This window comes from Scyliorhinus torazame, chromosome 1 (assembly GCF_047496885.1).
Source record: "Scyliorhinus torazame isolate Kashiwa2021f chromosome 1, sScyTor2.1, whole genome shotgun sequence".
Lineage (NCBI taxonomy): Eukaryota > Metazoa > Chordata > Chondrichthyes > Carcharhiniformes > Scyliorhinidae > Scyliorhinus > Scyliorhinus torazame.
The window spans coordinates 373,001,406-373,022,413 of NC_092707.1; the positions used below are offsets into that span (position 1 = coordinate 373,001,406).

Genomic DNA, 21,008 nt, shown 5'->3' on the forward strand with positions numbered 1-21,008 from the left:
GACTTTTAATTAGAGATCTGTTAGTGAATTCAAATTTCACCATCTGCCTTGGTGGGATTGGAAATTGGGTCCAGCAGAGATTTATCCTGGGTCCAGTGACATTGCAACTGAGCCATCGCCTCCGCCAAACAGATAATGTAAGAATAGAAAGCAGACAACATAAAAGGGAACACAAACGTCTTCTATCCACATGTAAACAGTAAATGGGTATAAGAGACAGAAAATCTTCCAAACTTCCCTAGCTACCAGAAAGGTACCAAAGGATTAACAAGTAGCAAGTGTGATTTTACCAGTGGCAGAACATGTGACCTGCAAATCCGTTGGCCAATTGAAGCCCTCAAGTCCCCATATATGCCGATTGATGACTCCTTCCCGCCACTACCTTTGGTTGGGTGGGGAAGAACCCATGCCACGTGGCATGGCGGGGCCTTGTGGCATGCCGCCACAGTCCCACTGGTGCCCACCACTCCAAGTGATGCTGGGGGGACTGAAGAGCTGCTGGTAGCTCTTTTGGGCGTGACTTCCTCCCAGATGAGGCAAAAGCCTCAACCTGCCCGATTAACTGGACGATGGCCATCGAATCAAGTTGTGGTTGACCGGCCACATGGAGGCGGCCTCACCGTTGACTTTTCAGCCAGAAGGCGGGGCTGCTGCTTCTGCATAAAATTCCGGCCACAGAATAAAACTTTGACATTTGCCAATGATACCAAACTTAAGAGGCGTGGCCAACCATGAGGATGATACCCATCAAATGCAACTGGTTAGCAGAATGGGGAGACAAGTGGCAGAAAGGATTTAATACTGAGAAGTGTGAGGTGATACATTTTAGCAGAAGGGACAGGGAGAGGCAACAGAGACATAATTACACATTTCTAAAGAGTGTGCAGGGACATGCGGAACTGGGGTTCATTTGGTTATTCCTTGAAAGTGGCAGGACCGGTTTAGAGGGATGTTAGCAAAGCGTTTGGGATATAGGGCTTCATAAATAGTGGTACTGAGTACAAACGCAGGGAGGTTCTAATCTTCATTGTGCTTGAGTTAGGCCAGAAGTAGAGTATTCCATCCAGTTCTGGTCACCACATTTTAGGAAGGTCCTTCAGAGGGTGCAGAGGAGATTTACCAGAATGGTTCCGGAGTGGAGCGATTTTACTTACAAGGTCAGGTGGGAGAAACAGGGGTTGTTCTCCTTGGAGCAAAGGAGAATGAGAGAAGATTTGATCAAGGTGTACAAGATTAGAGCAGGGATTAGCTAAAACGGGCAAGGAAAAGTTGTTGCCATTATCTGATGGCACAGACTAAGGGGGCCCAGAGGTATAGGGTTTTTAGACAAGAGATGTAACAGGTTGTGAGGAAGAGCTTTTTGAGTGCAGTTCTTGGTAATGACCTGGAAATTGTTGCCTACAAGGGTGGTGGAAGCAGAGATGATCAACATTTTTAAAAGGAAACTGGACAGTCACGAGAAGGAAATGTAGGGCGATGGGTTGAGTGGGAGGAATGGGGCTGATTGGATTGCTCTACAGAGAGCTGGCTTGGAATCAGTGGGCTACATGGCCTCCTTCAGTGCTACACCGACCCTGCCTCCCTGCTGTTTTCATTGTGCTATAACAATCAGAATGCTGTCTCTGAATTTCCCTTTGCAAAAAAAATCAACCCAACACAGAGGTCAAGCCAAACAATTTTGTGTCTTTTATCTGTCAGCTGGGTTTATTTCCGATTCCCCCACAACCCAGCCCCTGTTAAATGTATATTTATTTAATTCAATCACTTGTTCTTTTCCCAGGTTAAAGAATTTTCTCTTTCATTTTCTTTCTCCCATTACATTTACTATTTCATTGCCATCTGAGTAAATAACATGAGAAGTTTTTGTTGGGCTTATATTTGCATTGAAGTGTGTCCATTAAACACACTTGACTACATATATCAACTGTATAAATAGAGAGATAAAGACATTGAACAACTGCTGCTATAAACAATGCCTGATGTGTCATAGGAACTCCTAGCTTGATCTATACAGTGTTCAATTAGTTTGCTCTATTTGACAGTTGTGCGTGTGTGGCTGGTTAGAAAGTATTTTTGCATAATTTTAGTAACAAAAATTGAAGCTGGCAATACAAGCAAAGTAATGCTTGGTAATGCATAGTAAAACTGGAGTCAGTGGAAATCAGGGGGGAAACTCTCCACAGGTTGGAATCATATCGTGCACAGAGGAAAATGGTGGTTGTTGAAGGTCAACCAGCTCAGTCCCAGGACATTGCTGTAGGAGTTCCACCAGATCGTGTCCTGGGCCCAACTATCTTCAGCTGTTTTATCTATCACCTTCCCTCCATAATCAGGTCAGAAGTGGGACTAGATAATGGTTGGAATCTCCCAAGCCGTGGCAACTGACACTCCAAGAGAAGATTCTCCTGATGCAATGCCGCTTCTGGAATTTTCCAATTCTGGCAGCATGGTAGCACAGTGGTTAGCACAGTTGCTTCACAGCTCCAGGGTCCCAGGTTCGATTCCCGGCTTGGGTCACTGTCTCTGCGGAATCTGCACATTCTCCCAAGGTCGGCTTGGGTATCCTTTGGGTGTTCCGATTTTCTCCAACAGCCCAAAGATGTGCAGATTAGGGGGCTTGGCTATGCTAAATTACCCTCAGTGTCCAAAACAGTTACGTGGGGTTACTGGGTTACGGGGATAGGGTGGAGGTGTGGGGTGTTCTTTCCAAGGGTCGATGCAGACTCGATGGGCCGAATGGCCTCCTTCTGCACTGTAAATTCTATGTCTATATGTCTATGGCTGTCAAAGAAATGTATTGTGCAATGTCCCTCGAGGAACTTGGTTGGAACAGAGTAGAGTCAGGGGAAGATGGGACGTGACACAAGCTGCTGAACGCTAACGTTAAAGGTCCTGTTTTTGAGTGTTAGTGAATGGACGAATGAATGGGTGAGTGGTTAGGTGGGTCTGGTGGGCAGGTGGATGAGTGGGTAAAGTGGATAAGGTGGTTAGGTGGGTGAGATGGTAGGTGGGTGTGTGAATGGATAGTTTAGTTGGGGATAGTCGGGTCAGATTGGGGGTTAGCCGGATTGGTGAGGATAGTTGGGTTTGGCCAGGAGATAGTTAGGTTGTGGACGGGGGTGGGGGGGGGGGGGGATGCGGGTAGACAGCTGTGATCTAGTGGTTGGTCAGGTGTGATTGGGGAGTAGTCAGGCTGAATGGGCAAGTTAATCGGGTGGGTGTTGGCGTTTCAGTTCTGCCGTTACCCAGGTGTTAGACTAAGTTTTAAGATGTCTAACACTTCCTTGCTAACTACCCAGGTAAGTACAGTGGAACTGTCTGAAGTCTCAGACTCTAACTCCAAATCGGAGACATTCACGATGTGTCCCTGGGAGCTCAGCGGAAGTGTAAACTTCCCGAGCAATTCCCACATCTGTCTGTGCATCAGGACTTCCACAGGGCCCGGAAATGGGAAGATTTTGACGAATGAATCAATCCGTGCCTGTGTACAGCGAGACCTGGACAACATTCTGGCTTGTGCTGCCACGTGGTAGGTAACTTTCGTTCCACCCAATGTCAGGCAATGACCATCTCCAAGATGAAAACGGGGCATTTAACTATCAGGAAAAATTGGATAGTCTGTGTTTGTTGTCTTTGGAACAGTGGAACCTAAGGGGAGATTTAATTGAATATAAAATTTTGAGAGGTCTAGACCTATTTCCATTCACAGAAAGGTCAATATCCAGGTAGCATCATTTGAAATAATTGTTGGAAAGTTTAGAGGGGAGTTGAGGGGCACTTTGTAAATGCTAACAGGTGGTAGGAGTATGTAATTCACTCAAGGGTGGTGGACGCAGAAATCCTCATCGATTTACTAAACACTCGGATGTGCACTTCAGCTGTCATTGCTAAAGGGCTATATATGGTGGAGGAAGGGGTGTAGTAGTAAACGTCATTAGACTTGTAATCCAGAGGCCTGGGTTAATGCTCTGGGGACATGGGTTCAAATCCCACCCCGGTAGCTGGTGGAATCTGAATTCAATTAATAAATCTGCAATCAAAAACTACTCTCATTAATGGTGATCCTGAGACCATTGTTGATTGTCATAAAAACCCACCTGGCTCATCGATGCCCTTTCGGGAAAGAAATCTGCCTTCTTTACCTTCTCTGGCCTACATATGACTCCAGACCCACAGAAACTACCCTCTGAAATGGCCTAGAACATCATTCAGTTCAAGGGCAATTAGGGATGGGCTACTAATGTTGGCCTTGCCAGCAATACCCACATCCCACGAAAGAATAAAAGATTACCAAGAGCAGGAAGGATTTGAATAAATAGATTTCTTATTGACCAGTATGGACATGATGGGCTGAATGGTCAGAATCTTTTCTATGTTTCTATGTGAGAGATAGTCTAACCGCAAGCCCTAGCCTCCTTACCATTACCACTGCTGAGTCCCCAACCATAAACATCCTGGAGGTCACCTGAAACTTAAATGGATCAGCTGAATCAATAAGGTCAGAGGCTGGTACACTCCAAAGTCTGTCCATCATCTATCTCCAAGCCATGAGTCAGGAGTGTGATGGAATATTCTCCACTTGCCTGGGTAAGTGCAGTCCCAACAACACTCACTGGACCATAACCCCACCATTGAATATCAAACTATTGTTTCCAGGACTGTCATTAACCTCATCTCCTTTGGAAATCTTCCCTCCACAGTCTCCCACCTCATAGTCCCCCAACCCAAAACCGCCCACTTCTACCTCCTTCCCAAAGTCCACAAACAGGATTATCCTGGCAGATCCATCGTTTCAGCATGTTCCTGCCCCACTGAACATATTTCTCCTTATTTCAGCTCTATTTTTTCCCCCATCTTGACCAGTCAGTTACCAACTCTATCCATGATTCTTCTGATGTCAGTCATTTTAACAATTTCTAGTTCGAAGGCCCTTACTGCCCGCCTCCCCTCTTCACTGTAGATGTCCAACTTCTCTACACCTCTGTCACCCACAAGGTCGCCTGATGGCTCTCCACTTCTTCCTCCAACCATTCACCATCTACTACCACCCTCCTACACTTAGCTGAACATTTCACGCGTGAAACAATTTCTCCTTTAACTTGTCTCACTTCCTCCAAATAAAAGGTTTTGCTATGGATACCTGCGTGGATCCTAGTTATGCCTGACGTTTTGAGGGTCCTAGTCAGGTCCTCTCCATCACATCTCTCTTTCCGGTACATTGACCACCGTATTGGTGCAGTTCCCTGGTCTCACCCAGGATTGGAACATTTAATCAACTTTGCTCGAATTTCAAGCCTTTTCTGACCTTCACACAGTTCAGCTCTGACACTTCACTTTCCTTCCTTGACTTTTCTGTGGTGAGGCTGCCTACTCATATTTATTAGAAGCCCAATGATTCCCATAGCTACCTTGAATATAAATATTCACACCCTGTTTCCTGTAAGGACTGCATCCCATTCTCCCAGTTCCTCCATCTCCATGGCATCTGCTTCAATGATGCTAGCTTCATCACTTCTGATATGTTTTCTTTTTCCTCAGCTGAAGATTCCAGTTCCCTCCCAATGTGGTCGATAGGATCCTCAACCAGGTCCAACTCATTTCCCACAGACCTCCCAGAACTGTGAGACGGTCCTCCGTGTCCTCATTTTCCACCCCACCAGGCTTTTCAAGGAAACACCCTCTGCCATTTCCGCCAGCTCCAGTCTGATGCCACACGACGGAGCATCCACAATCCTCTGCTGTGGAGAACTCCAAAGATTCACAACCCTTTGAGTGAAGAAATTTCTCCTCAAATCAGTCCTAAGCGATCACCCCTTATCCTGAGACTGCACGCGCCCCCCCCCCCCCCCCCCCCGCCCCCCCCCCTCCCTCCACCCCCCATGTTCTAGATTCCCCAGTGAGGGGAAACATAGGGCAGGTACTTACAGCCCCACCGCAAGTCAATGGGCTTTTGGCCGGGCATCCGAATGTCCCGTTGTGTCTAAGCTGAGGCGTGGATGACACCTCAATGCTGATTGCAATAGAAATTAGAGCGGGGGAGCGAGATTAAAACCAGGATATCAATCAACGGTATGTTGGATATGGGTCATAAATTGTGGAGATCCTGGGCGTCATTCTCCGACCCCCCGCCGGGTCGGAGAATGGCTGTTGGCCGCCGTGAATCCCGCCCCCGCCGAAGTCTCCGAAGGGAGAAAAGTCGGCGGGGCGTTAATGGCGCCGCTGCCGCGGAGAATGTCACGGGTCTGCGCAAGGCAGCCGATTTTCGGCCTGCCGATATTCTCCCTTCCGGATGGGCCGAAGTCCCGTCGACGTGATGACCGTTCAGGTCGACGTGAATCAAACCTCCTTTTCATCGGCGTGACCCGGTGCTCCAGGCTCACGCCGACCAGCGAGGAGGTGAGTGACGGCCTGGGGGGTTGGCTCTGGGCAGGAAATGGCGTGGCCGCAGACTGATTGCGTGAGGAGAGGTGTGTCTCGGCTTCTGTGTGTGTGTGCGGCGGGGGGGGTGGTGGTTAGAGTAGGCTGGGCTCCGGGGGAGAGTGCCGGGAGGGGGTCCGTGCTGGGGTGGAGGTTGGGGGGGGGGGTCCGTGCTGGGGTGGAGGTTGGGGGTTGGGGAGGGGGTCCATGCCGGGGTGGAGGTTGGGGGGGGGGGTCCGTGCCGGGGTGGAGATTGGGGGGGGGGGGTCCGTGCTGGGGTGGAGGTTGGGGGGAGGTCCGTGCTGGGGTGGAGGTTGGGGAGGGGGTCCGTGCCGGGGTGGAGGTTGGGTGGGGGTCCGTGCTGGGGTGGAGGTTGGGGGTTGGGGAGGGGGTCCGTGCTGGGGTGGAGGTTGGGGAGGGGGTCCGTGCTGGGGTGGAGGTTGGGGGGGGGGTCCGTGCTGGGGTGGAGGTTGGGGGTTGGGGAGGGGGTCCGTGCCGGGGTGGAGGTTGGGGGTTGGGGGGGGTCCGTGCTGGGGTGGAGGTTGGGGAGGGGGTCCGTGCTGGGGTGGAGGTTGGGGGTTGGGGAGGGGGTCCGTGCCGGGGTGGAGGTTGGGGGGGGGGGTCCGTGCTGGGGTGGAGGTTGGGGGGGGTCCGTGCTGGGGTGGAGGTTGGGGAGGGGGGCCGTGCCGGGGTGGAGGTTGGGGGGGGGGGTCCGTGCTGGGGTGGAGGTTGGGGGGGGGGGTCCGTGCTGGGGTGGAGGTTGGGGGGGGGGCCGTGCTGGGGTGGAGGTTGGGGGTTGGGGAGGGGGTCCGTGCTGGGGTGGAGGTTGGGGAGGGGGTCCGTGCTGGGGTCGAGGTTGGGGGGGGGGTCCATGCTGGGGTGGAGGTTGGGGGTTGGGGAGGGGGTCCGTGCCGGGGTGGAGGTTGGGGGGGGGTCCGTGCTGGAGTGGAGGTTGGGGGTTGGGGGGGGTCCGTGCTGGGGTGGAGGTTGGGGAGGGGGTCCGTGCCGGGGTGGAGGTTGGGGAGGGGGTCCGTGCTGGGGTGGAGGTTGGGGGGGGGGGTCCGTGCTGGGGTGGAGGTTGGGGGTTGGGGAGGGGGTCCGTGCCGGGGTGGAGGTTGGGGGGGGGGCCCGTGCTGGGGTGGAGGTTGGGGGGGGTCCGTGCTGGGGTGGAGGTTGGGGAGGGGGTCCGTGCTGGGGTGGAGGTTGGGAGTTGGGGAGGGGGTCCATGCCGGGGTGGAGGTTGGGGGGGGGTCCGTGCTGGGGTGGAGGTTGGGGGTTGGGGGGGGTCCGTGCTGGGGTGGAGGTTGGGGAAGGGGTCCGTGCCGGGGTGGAGGTTGGGGTCCGTGCTGGGGTGGAGGTTGGGGGGGGGTCCATGCTGGGGTGGAGGTTGGGGGTTGGGGAGGGGGTCCGTGCCGGGGTGGAGGTTGGGGGGGGGGTCCGTGCTGGGGTGGAGGTTGGGGGTTGGGGAGGGGGTCCGTGCTGGGGTGGAGGTTGGGGAGGGGGTCCGTGCTGGGGTGGAGGTTGGGGGGGGGGGTCCGTGCTGGGGTGGAGGTTGGGGGGGGTCCGTGCTGGGGTGGAGGTTGGGGGGGGGTCCGTGCTGGGGTGGAGGTTGGGGGTTGGGGACGGGGTCCGTGCCGGGGTGGAGGTTGGGGGGGGGGTCCGTGCTGGGGTGAAGGTTAGGGGGGGGTCCGTGCTGGGGTGGAAGTTGGGGGTTGGGGAGGGGGTCCGTGCCGGGGTGGAGGTTGGGGGGGGGTCCGTGCTGGGGTGGAGGTTGGGGAGGGGGTCCATGCCAGGGTGGAGGTTGGGGGGGGGGTCCGTGCCGGGGTGGAGGTTGGGGGGGGGGTCCGTGCTGGGGTGGAGGTTGGGGGGGGGGTCCGTGCTGGGGTGGAGGTTGGGGGTTGGGGAGGGGGTCCGTGCCGGGGTGGAGGTTGGGTGGGGGTCCGTGCTGGGGTGGAGGTTGGGGGTTGGGGAGGGGGTCCGTGCTGGGGTGGAGGTTGGGGAGGGGGTCCGTGCTGGGGTGGAGGTTCGGGGGGGGGTCCGTGCTGGGGTGGAGGTTGGGGGTTGGGGAGGGGGTCCGTGCCGGGGTGGAGGTTGGGGGTTGGGGGGGGGTCCGTGCTGGGGTGGAGGTTGGGGAGGGGGTCCGTGCTGGGGTGGAGGTTGGGGGTTGGGGAGGGCGTCCGTGCCGGGGTGGAGGTTGGGGGGGGGGTCCGTGCTGGGGTGGAGGTGGGGAGAGGGTCCGTGCCGGGGTGGAGGTTGGGGGGGGGGGTCCGTGCTGGGGTGGAGGTTGGGGGGGGGTCCGTGCCGGGGTGGAGGTTGGTGGGGGGTCCGTGCTGGGGTGGATGTTGGGGGTTGGGGAGGGGGTCCGTGCTGGGGTGGAGGTTGGGGAGGGGGTCCGTGCTGGGGTCGAGGTTGGGGGGGGGGGTCCGTCCTGGGGTGGAGGTTGGGGAGGGGGTCCGTGCCGGGGTAGAGGTTGGGGGGGGGGTCCGTGCTGGGGTGGAGGTTGGGGGGGGGGTCCGTGCTGGGGTGGAGGCTGGGGAGGGGGTCCGTGCCGGGGTGGAGGTTGGGGATAGGGTCCGTGCTGGGGTGGAGGTTGGGGGGGGGGTCCGTGCTAGGGTGGAGGTTGGGGGTTGGGGAGGGGGTCCGTGCCGGGGTGGAGGTTGGGGGGGGTCCGTGCTGGGGTGGAGGTTGGGGGTTGGGGGGGGTCCGTGCTGGGGTGGAGGTTGGGGAAGGGGTCCGTGCCGGGGTGGAGGTTCGGGTCCGTGCTGGGGTGGAGGTTGGGGGGGGGTCCGTGCTGGGGTGGAGGTTGGGGGTTGGGGAGGAGGTCCGTGCCGGGGTGGAGGTTGGGGGGGGGGGTCCGTGCTGGGGTGGAGGTTGGGGTTTGGGGGTCCGTGCTGGGGTGGAGGTTGGGGGTTGGGGGGGGTCGGTGCTGGGGTGGAGGTTGGGGAGGGGGTCCGTGCCGGGGTGGAGGTTGGGGGGGGGTCCGTGCTGGGGTGGAGGTTGGGGGTTGGGGAGGGGGTCCGTGCCGGAGTGGAGGTTGGGGGGGGGGGGTCCGTGCTGGGGTGGAGGTTGGGGTTTGGGGGTCCGTGCTGGGGTGGAGGTTGGGGGTTGGGGGGTGTCGGTGCTGGGGTGGAGGTTGGGGAGGGGGTCCGTGCCGGGGTGGAGGTTGGGGGGGGGGGTCCGTGCTGGGGTGGAGGTTGGGGGGGGGGGTCCGTGCTGGGGTGGAGGTTGGGGGTTGGGGAGGGGGTCCGTGCCGGGGTGGAGGTTGGGGGGGGGTCCGTGCTGGGGTGGAGGTTGGGGGTTGGGGAGGGGGTCCGTGCTGGGGTGGAGGTTGGGGTGGGGGTCCGTGCTGGGGTCGAGGTTAGGGGGGGGGTCCGTGCTGGGGTGGAGGTTGGGGGTTGGGGAGGGGGTCCGTGCCGGGGTGGAGGTTGGGGGGGGGGTCCGTGCTGGGGTGGAGGTTGGGGGTTGGGGGGGGTCCGTGCTGGGGTGGAGGTTGGGGAGGGGGTCCGTGCTGGGGTGGAGGTTGGGGGTTGGGGAGGGGGTCCGTGCCGGGGTGGAGGTTGGGGGGGGGCCCGTGCTGGGGTGGAGGTTGGGGGGGGTCCGTGCTGGGGTGGAGGTTGGGGAGGGGGTCCGTGCTGGGGTGGAGGTTGGGGGTTGGGGAGGGGGTCCATGCCGGGGTGGAGGTGTGGGGGGGGGTCCGTGCTGGGGTGGAGGTTGGGGGTTGGGGGGGGTCCGTGCTGGGGTGGAGGTTGGGGAAGGGGTCCGTGCCGGGGTGGAGGTTGGGGTCCGTGCTGGGGTGGAGGTTGGGGGGGGGGGTCCGTGCTGGGGTGGAGGTTGGGGTTGGGGAGGGGGTCCGTGCCGGGGTGGAGGTTGGGGGGGGGGGTCCGTGCTGGGGTGGAGGTTGGGGGTTGGGGAGGGGGTCCGTGCTGGGGTGGAGGTTGGGGAGGGGGTCCGTGTTGTGGTGGAGGTTGGGGGGGGGGGGTCCGTGCTGGGGTGGAGGTTGGGGGGGGGTCCGTGCTGGGGTGGAGGTTGGGGGTTGGGGACGGGGTCCGTGCCGGGGTGGAGGTTGGGGGGGGGGGTCCGTGCTGGGGTGGAAGTTGGGGGTTGGGGAGGGGGTCCGTGCCGGGGTGGAGGTTGGGGGGGGGTCCGTGCTGGGGTGGAGGTTGGGGGTTGGGGGGGTCCGTGCTGGGGTGGAGGTTGGGGAGGGGGTCCGTGCCGGGGTGGGTGATTGGAGGGCAAATGAGTTGGTCCACCTGGCCAGGTGCCAGCCTCCAACAGTTGGACCCATGCGGTCCATGCCACCTGGCTGGGGGGAGGAGGGGATATGGGCAATGATGACATGTCGTCGTTCCCCTCCCCCCCCACCAGGCCGTCATGTTTTCAAACCATCCAGCGATGTTGGCCGCCGTGGTGGCAGCCGCTCATGTCTATGTTGCCCTGGATGAGGAGGAGGAGGAGGAGGAGGAGGAGGAGCGTGCCAGAGAGGCGGCGCAGGCTGCCGCAGAGGGGCAGGCGGCAGCCGCCCAGGCTGGAGGGACACCTGACCGACAGGACGAGGAGGGGGAGGAGGACGTCGCGGCCCCACGGCAACGGAGGCACCCGAGGGCGCCCCGTGTGTACCGGCCCCGGCAGTCATACCAGGACCTCACGGACCGGGAATGCAGGAGGAGACTCCGGATGAGCCGGGAAACCGTGGCACACATCTGCCACCTGCTGGCACACCTGTCACCGCGTGGCACTGGCGGGGGACACCCTCTCCCCGTGTCCGTCAAGGTTACGGTGGCCCTGAACTTTTATGCAACGGGGTCATTCCACGCACCGAGTGGGGACCTGTCCGGCATATCGCAGACATCGGTGCATCGGTGCATCCGGGCAGTGACAGATGCCCTTTATGCCATGGCGCACCGCTACATCCGCTTCCCCGTGGACCGGGCCAGCCAAGATGCCCGGGCCGTGGGCTTCTCTGCCGTTGCCGGGTTCCCCATGGTCCAGGGCGCGATCGATGGGATGCACGTCGCCGTGCGGCCACCTGCAGAGAACAGGGCCGTGTTCACTAATAGGAAGGGGACCTATTCAATGAATGTACAGGTGGTCTGCGACCACCGCATGATGATCCTGCACGTCTGCGCCCGTCACCCAGGCAGTGTACACGACTCATTCGTGTTGTCGCGGTCATCCATCCCCGGCATGTAGGAGGGACGCCATCCCCGGCTGAGGGGCTGGTTGCTGGGCGACAGGGGCTACCCATTGCGATCGTGGCTGATGACGCCTATACGGAGGCCACGCAATGAGGCGGAGAACCGCTACAATGATGCCCATGTAGCGACAAGGGGAGTGATCGAGAGGTGCTTTGGCGTGCTGAAGATGCGTTTCAGGTGCCTGGACCTCTCTGGGGGCGCCCTCCAGTATCGGTCAGATAGGGTTGGCCGCATCATTGTGGTGTGCTGCGTCCTGCACAACATAGCCCAGCAGAGGGGCGATGTGCCGCAGGCAGAGGAGGGCGGAGTGGAGGAGCAGCAGGAAGAGGCCCAGTCCTCCCCAGATGAGGGGGATGGGGGCAATGGTCAGGGCAGACGGGGTAGACGCAGGCGGGTGGCTGTCCACCGTTACCGGCTGGCCCAGCGGGCACGGGACAGACTGATAGACGCCCGCTTCACTGACTAGATGGGCGTGGGAATCGGGTAGTATGGCCACAGACCGCACACCATGACAACAGCCGACCACCCACCCCCCCCACCCATCCACCCACCCAGCACCCTCACCCCCCTCCCCAACCCCACACACCCCACCCGCATGCACACCACCCCCCCCCCCAATTGCCGATCCACCGGCGGCACAACGGGCCGGGCTCACCCAGTTGCGGGTGGACGCGTGTCTATCGCAGGCCATGGAGGATGATGACAACCCGCCTCCGATGAGCTCCTGGCTCTACATCGTTGGACTATGTCTGACCCATGGCCACAGTACCACCATCCACCCGGACCATCCCTGCATGCGGCTGTGACACTGCAGCGCACGGTCCCGTCCTTGCCCGGGGGATGTTGATGGCGGCCCAGGGGGAAGGGGGCAGACTCACCTGGGGCTGAGGTAAGACCACCCGTCACACACACACTTGCGCTCAACGTACATGACACGCCCGCACACTTTGGACAGAGCACAAAGGCAGCTTCGGTAGGTGTAACATTGACTTTAATAACCAAAGGAGTTCATGCACGTGCCCTAGCCCCTAAAACTCATCTGTGCCCTGCACCCGTGCCAACTTACTCAGTGTCTAATTGTTTGGCCTTACGGGCCCTTTGACTACGTCTACGTGGTTCCCCAGACGGTACAGCAGAACTGGAGGTGGACTCCTGTGATTCCTGCCCTCTGACACTGGATCCCTTTGGCGGCCGTTTCCTGGGGCGTCCTGGCCTAGATGGGCCAGGCTGCGGCCCGGGCGACTGGGATGGTGAGCTGCCAGCCTGTCCTGCCCGTTGCCCACCCGATGCACCTGGGACGGAAGGGGGGGAGTCCGAGGTGTCGCGGTGTACCGGGACCTCCCCTACAGAGGGAGCCGGGACGGACCACACCACCTCCTCCTCCCTCGGGGTGCCCGATGGCCCCCAGGCCTCTACATGGGTGGGGGATGCGAACGGACTGGCCATCCGACGCGCCCCCGACATCTGGCGCTGCCAGTCCTGGAGGCCCGTGCTGGTATCGACAGGGGTCTGCAGGTTTTCAGCCATGGAGCCCAGGGGGTTGTCGAACCCTGTCTGTGACAGTGCGACGCCGGCTCGCACATGGCCACTGGCGCCGATGCCCTCAGCGATGGCCTGCTGAGACTGGGCCATGGCCTGCAGAGACTGGGCCATGGCCTGCAGAGACTGGGCTATGGCCCGCTGAGACTGGGCTATGGCCTGCTGAGACTGGGCCATGGCCTGCTGAGACTGGGCCATGGCCTGCTGAGACTGGGCTATGGCGTTGAGCGCCTCTGCCATCTGGCGCTGGCACTGGCTCATGGCCTCCTGTGAGGGGGCAGCCATTTCCTGGGCCACAGACGCCGCCTGCACGGAAGGCCCCAGGCCTCGCAAACCGTTCCCCATGTCTGACACCGTCGCACACATTGCCTCCACCGCGGACGCCACCCGTGCGGTGTCAGCCTGGGTGGCACGCATGACCGGGACCACTCCCAGCTCCTGGACGCGGGTGGACTCCTCCACCTGCGACCGCAGCCGCCGCAAGCCACCCGTCACCCTATTCGCTCGTCTCCGTGTCGGTGGTTGCATCGGATCTATGTGTGGGTGTGGTAACTGCAGGAACCCGGGATCCATCTGGGCGGCTGATGTTCGCTTGGGCTGGGCTGCCCTCCGACCGCCCGGCCCCTCTGCTGCTCCTACCTCCACCTGCTGTACCGGGACGGCTGTGTTGTGCGCACCAGTGAGTGTACCAGACGCCTCATCACTAAAGTGCCCAACCGTGGTGAGTGTTTCTGCGATGGTGGAGGGTGTTGGTGACAGCAGTGGCGTTGTGTCGTGCTCTTCGTCCCACTCTGAGTCCATGGCACTTTGGGGTGGGGGTTCGTCTCCACCCATCCACTCTGAGTCACTGTCCGGTATTTCGTCTTCCCGGGTAGGGGTGTCCTGGGTAGTGGTGTCCCGGGTAGGGGTGTCCTGGGTAGTGGTGTCCCGGGTAGGGGTGTCCTGGATAGTGGTGTCCTGGATAGTGGTGTCCTGGCTCGGATGTGATGGGGGCCTGTGGCTGCCCCCCTCATCGCTGGGTGGTCGCTCCCGCACGTGACGGGGGTGTCGTCCCCCTGTTGCTCCAGTTCCCTCCGTCTCCCGTGGTGTGCGAGGGGCATCCTGCGGGCGTCGCATGCTGGAGGGTCCGGGTCTCTCCGTCTCCCGTGGTCTCCGAGGGGCATCCTGCGGGCGGCGCATGCTGGAGGGTCCGGGTCTCTCCGTCTCCCGTGGTCTCCGAGGGGCATCCTGCGGGCGTCGCATGCTGGAGGGTGCGGGTCTCTCCGTCTCCTGTGGTCTTCGAGGGGCATCCTGCGGGCGGTGTGCATCTGCGGGAATGGGTGCCTGGACGTTTGGTCCTGCGATACACAATGAAGCATGCATGGTTAGACATCAGGCAGTGATCAGGTGATACGGGGGAGGGGGATATAGGGGAGGGGGGGATATGGGGACGGGCTGTTGGTGGCTCACTTGCTCGTGGGGCCCCGACCTCTGCATCAGCAACCTCCCGGTCCTCAGGTCCGCCAGCCAGTTCCAGGGCCCTTTCCTCGTGTACGGTCAGTGGCCTCTCATCAGCGGGCCCTCCTCCAGTCCTCACATGCTCCCTATTGTTGTGTGCGCGCTTCTCCTGTGGGGGGGGGGGGGGGGGGGGGGTGGTGGCAGGGGTAAAAGGCAACAGTGTTAGGCAGGTATATGAATGCACGCCATCGGTTGCGCGTGCATTGCAGAGGTTAAGGTTAGGGCTGGATTCACTTGGGGATATGGGGGAGGGGGGGATATGGGGGAGGGGGGATATGGGGGAGGGGGGATATGGGGGAGGGGGGATATGGGGGAGGGGGGATATGGGGGAGGGGGGATATGGGGGAGGAGGGTATGGGGGGGGATATGGGGGAGGAGGAGATATGGGGGATATGGGGGAGGGGGGGATATGGGGGATATGGGGGAGGGGGGATATGGGGGAGGCTCACCCTGCCTGCTCTGACGAGGTTGTTCACCTTCTTGTGGCACTGGGTGCCTGTCCGTGGTGTTAGGGCCACAGCGGTGACGGCCTCTGCCACTTCCCTCCACAGGCGCCGGCTGTGGCGTGGGGCAACTCTGCGGCCGTGCCCGGGATACAGGGCGTCCCTCCTCTGCTCCACCGCATCCAGGAGCGCCTCCACATCGCGTGACTCGAACCTCGGGGCTGAGCGACGGCTAGCCATCCAGTCGGGTGTTGCGGTCGGGTGTTCCGGTCGGGTGGGGGGGAGCTGCGCGGCCTTATGAGCCGTCACGCCGTGCAGCGCGTATGACGCTGCACGGCGTGAACCATTGCGCAAGCGCGGATCCCGTCACGTCGCTGCTAGCCCATTTCGGGCCGGAGACTATCGGCCCATTTTTATGACGTGACGCAAGTGGGATTTGCGCCGTTTTTTGCGCCGATCGGCGGACTTTCCGCCGATAACGGAGAATTTTGCCCCCTAAGTCAGTCGAATAGCAATTGTTTGATGAAGCACTGACTGGAAACAGGAGTTGCTGGCAGAGAAACAAAATAATGTTTTGAAAGGGTTGCTGGAATACAATGTAAATCTTCTTTGATTGTTTATGTAATTAATGAACATTAATGCGTTTGTATATTAATACAGCATTGTGAAAATTCCTTTTATTTGTATTGGGAATTTCTTTTGTTACTCACCCTGGCCATTCCAGTCTCATGATACTAAAACGCCTGTGTATTATAATTTAAACCGGGGCCAAAATGAAGGGAGGAAGCATTTCCTGCTCAGTGGCATTAATTTTAACATGGACACTCAGTATTTTTTTTAAACAGATCAATCCATAACTTCTTTGGTTTCCTCGGCTTTTTAAGTTTTCTAACAGTGGAAGATAAGAACGGCAAGTAAAAGGAAAGGCTTCTGGTTTCATTTGAATCCGGCTCCGGCAGAATTTTCCCATCTGCTCTTGCGCCAATCGCCAGTTTTTTGACAGGAAATTTGTGAGGTGCTTTCCACAGCTTGCTAAGCCATGTCTCCTTGGGAGTCTTTCTGAGCAGTCTCAGGCCTCGAGCGCGCCATATATTTGTGTCCATTAGTTAGTGCTTGGCATGTGGAGACTTAAGGAACGGAAATTTGTTGTTGTTGATTGAGTAGAATTGTGCTGCTGTCGAGAGCCACAAGCTGAATCCCACCTGTAACCACACACCTTCTGATTCCTTCGGAAAACAATTTCACATGCATCAATATGTCCTATGCGCTGGCCGGGATTTTAACATTTTCATCCTTGTTTTCAAATCCCTCCAGAGTATTGTCACTCCTTCTCGGTGTAATCTCCAGCAACCCCACAGCCCTCCAATATACGTGTGCTTCCCTAATTCTGGCCACGAGCAGCCCAAATCTGAATTGCTTTACCATTGGTGGCCTCTCCTTCAGTTGATTAGGCCCCAAGCTCTGGCACACCCTGACTAAAGCTTTCAGTCTCACTACATCACTTTTCCCCTTTAATTGTTCCTTAAACCTCCATCTTTGACCAGATTTTTGGTCTTCTGACCCGGTTCTGTGTTATGTTCTGTTTCATGTGAAGTACCTTGGGCCTTTTTATTACGTTAAAGGTGCGATGTTGTTGTTCCGCATGAGCGCATCAGGACAAAATGATACACGTCGCTCCAGGCTCTCCTCCCTCCCCGGCACCATACAGGAAAATAGTCATTAAGCGCTGTTTCATAAATATGATGCCCCTTTAAGGGGAAGCAGCACACGGATTAATGGACAGAACTAGAAAAAGCACAAACGAAGTGGTGAAATATGTGCAGAAAGCAACCAACAGAGGGTGAAGGGCAGCATGGTAGCATTGTGGATAGCACAATTTCTTCACAGCTCCAGGGTCCCAGGTTCGATTCCGGCTTGGGTCACTGTCTGTGCGGAGTCTGCACATCCTCCCCGTGTGTGCGTGGGTTTCCTCCGGGTGCTCCGGTTTCCTCCCACAGTCCAAAGATGTGCAGGTTAGGTGGATTGGCCATGATAAATTGCCCTTAATGTCCAAAATTGCCCTTAGTGTTGGGTGGGGTTACTGGGTTATGGGGATAGGGTGGAGGTGTTGACCTTGGGTAGGGTGCTCTTTCCAAGAGCCGGTGCAGACTCGATGGGCCTAATGGCCTCCTTCTGCACTGTAAATTCTATGATCTATGAACTGCGCACACTACAACTGGCTGATCCCTGGCTTTACAGAAGGTTGCTAAACATGGAACAATCTGGTCTGGTTTTCTGTTTAAGCTGTCTAGCATTCACTGTAATCAGCTTCCGAAAGGTATCTGATGCAAAGACCATCAACAAGATAGTGTCAAACTCATTGAGCCGCATCAGTTAAATTGCTGTTGAGATGCAGAATGTCACCACCACCACGAGTTGATGTGACTTGCGACACGGGCGACTGTCAATAATTAGAGCAGATGTACAAGATAGTTTTAACACAGAACCGGGAGTGGATCCATTGAAACTTCAAGACGGCTACGGGAATATTTCTGCAGTTTTCTTTATTGATGTTATTGTCATGATATGCAAACATGCAGCTAATGAACACATAGAATAGGACATGACCAATGAGCAGTCAGGACACTCAGGGGTGGTATCTCAAAATAAAAGGGATGAGGCACTCACACCCCACCTCTTTCCACAGACCAACATCTACAGAGTGAGACAGGGTGTATCCTCAGCATCATATCCCAGCACATGGATTAGAGCAAGGCTGGTTCAGTTAGACTGAGTTATTACAGTTAGATTAGCAGAGAGTCAAACTCATTGAGAACCATGCTAATAGTTCAATAAAACACATTGAACTCACTTCAAATTCTGGAGCATTTTTTACTCAAAACTGTATCAAGTGGCAGCTTGTGTTATTCTAAATTACATAACACAACAGTTATCAGAGAACACTTACACAGATTCCATTAAAGGCCAGCACCAAAAGTATCGCTCAGTAACTGTTTAAACTCACCTTGCTATACAGCTAATGTAATTTTGTGCCATGTAAACAATACAAAGCTAGCATTCATGTCGAGAACATGAATTGTGCAATACAAGATTGGCTTTGCTTTGTACATACAAAGTTAGCTGTGCTATGCATTTGAACGGATGTCGTTGCACTTCCAATCCAAACACTTTGGAGCTTAGGTCGTCTTTAGCTTTAAGATGTGCCTAGACTTTCGTCTGCTGGGGTGAAATATCCCCGCTATGCTGTCTGCATTTGTCTTTTCAACAGATGTCACATCCCCTGCAGGGCTTACAGAGCTGAGCAGTTCACACTGAGCAGTCAAATTAATACTATACAAATCTCAATTATCAACAGTTATTAATGGGACCTAAAAATAGTTCTAAACATACGGTGAGCCATTCAGCATCTGTAAAAAGTAAGCACTGCCTTTGTCAAAACTGATGCTTATGAACTTGGTGAGGATTTTAGCCGGGCTGATATTTTATAAAAGCAAGAATATGAGGGGTGTTAGAAAATCTGCTCAGACGCATACTACTTAATGCTGGATAATAGATGATAGAAACAGTCATGGAAGTAACAAGAGGGGTCAAAAGAACTTGGAGACAATGGCAGCAGCCTGTATGCTGACAGTGAAAAGACAGTCAGTTTCCAAAGCCCCAGAAAAATATTGAGAGTGTCAAGTTGTAAACAGTTATGCTTTAAGCTGTCTGTTTACTTCAAAGTTTGAAAAGAACTGTGGTTTCGACAATAACTGATCAGCATTTCTACCTGGATACAAGGGCCATGTGATTCCCATCGCCATGGAAATGGGCTTTGAAAGAGGAAGGGTCCAAGATATCCCTCAAATCTTACACACAAGATAGCCTGTCAGTTTCCTGGAGAGCGAGAACAGCCGGAGGCAGAAAGTTTCTATGGTTCACTGTGCAAGAATATGGGTGGGTGCTCACACTTAGATTGGAAAGACCAAATGCGCGAGGAATTAAAATGAGGCAGGAGGATTTGCCTAGCTTGTGCTAGAGGGAGATTCTCCAGGGAAATAAACCTTCACTGTGAAAGAGAGTTCTTAGATTAAAGGTTCCAAAGCTGAGAAGGGAAAATAAATAAAGTAAACCCTCAGAGCTAAGAGCCACTTTGGGCTGATGTAGTGAAAATTGAATGCCTGCTTAAAGCAGAGTGTAAAGTAATCATAGAATTTACAGTGCAGAAGGAGGCCATTCAGCCCATCGAGTCTGCACCGGCCCTTGGAAAGAACACCCCACTTCAGCCCACGCCTCCACCCTATTCCCATAGCCCAGTAACCCCACCTAACCTTTTTAGACATTAAGGGCAATTTATCATGGCCAATTCACCTAACCTGCACATTTTTGGACTGTGGGAGGAAACTGGAGCACCCGGAGGAAACCAACGTACACACGGGGAGAACATGCAGACTCCACACAGACAGTGACCCAAGCCGGGAATTGAACCTGGTACCCTGGAGCTGTGAAGCAACTGTGCTGACCACTATGCTACCGTGCTGCCCATATCAGTGAAGTTTGTTTTCAATGGTGCTAAAATGTATAAAGTATAAGCGGTGTTTAAAGTATAAGTTACTGACAAAAGTAGTGTTTAGTTGAAAGTGTTTTTAAAAATTTTGTTACAGTAAAATTCTTGAAACGTGAATTCTTGTTGTGTGATCCTTTCAGCTATTAACCGGAAGGTTGAATTTATTTTCAAAGTCATCGCTCTCAAAGGGTATTGCAACAAAATAAACAAATTGTGTTGAAAACAGATGATAACAGGGAAGGTGGGGGGGGGGGGGGGGGGGGGGAGAATTTAAAATAGAACAGATTAGAAAATGGTGACAAAACACAAATGGCAGTCCCAAAGAGAGAAAATGCAAACCAGGTAAGAGCGGAGTCACGGATTTTGAGACAGAAATGTTGGGGTGGATTTTCCATTGCCCGACTCTGCAATCGGGATTCCCGATCGGATGGAGAATAGAATATCCCCCAACAAACGGGTCTGGCACCGTGAAGCTCTGATCACTTGCTGGTGGCCTTAACACACAGCCCGCCCCGTGCCATTTCAATATAATTAACTGGCTGGAAGCCCAATTCACCATCCTCCATTGTGCACCAACGCCCATGATGGGAAATCCACCCAAACGTGCTTTGGTGCACGTTTTCCCAAGCATGGCCTTGACGCAGTGGACTCCAAGGTGGATCAAGAGGGTTGGTGCATAACTGAGATGCCCCCCAAAGTCCATCAGAAGGTCCCCCTCTCCCCCACAATGCAAATCCTGCCCCCACCCCGCTGACAAGTAGGAGCATCCTACCGTCTCCACCATGGGAATAATGCCCCCCCCCCCACAGCACGTGACGGTGACCCACCGCGGGATGCCATTTTGAATGGACGGCCCAATACTTAAGTCCGGCAGCTGACCCCTCCTCCCACAACACAAACAATGCTCCTCCCCCAACCACAGGAATTGCTGGCCGATATCCTGCCCCCCCCCCCACACCACAGCACACATGCATGAAGGTGCCCCAACTGTCCCCCACTGACTCCCCACCAGAGACTCCCCATCAAAGCCACATATCAAAGACTCCCATCGGACCCCGCATCAGACCCTCCATCAGAGACTTCCATCAAACCCTCCCAACAGTTCCCCCCCATTAGGCCCCCTCCACCAGATCCCCAACAAAGACACCCATCAGTCCCCCCATAAAAGACCCCATCAGAACTCCCCACAAGACACAACCATCAGATCCCCCATCAGAGACCCCCAATTAGACCCCCTCATCAGAGACCCCCATCAAACCACCCCAACAGGCCCCCCCATCTGACACCCCCATCAGATCCCCAATACACACTCCCAGAGACCTCCCCATCAGAACCCCCATCAGAGATGCCCTTAAAAGATCCCCCCCATTT

General features: G+C 56.4%; 1 protein-coding gene across 5 annotated transcripts in view; it reads right to left on the reverse strand.

The window, feature by feature from the left end:
• Nucleotides 1-21,008, reverse strand: part of LOC140426609 (muscarinic acetylcholine receptor M3-like) — a 383,533-nt gene that overhangs the window by 251,890 nt on the left and 110,635 nt on the right. The gene's annotated exons all lie outside the window — the stretch shown is intronic.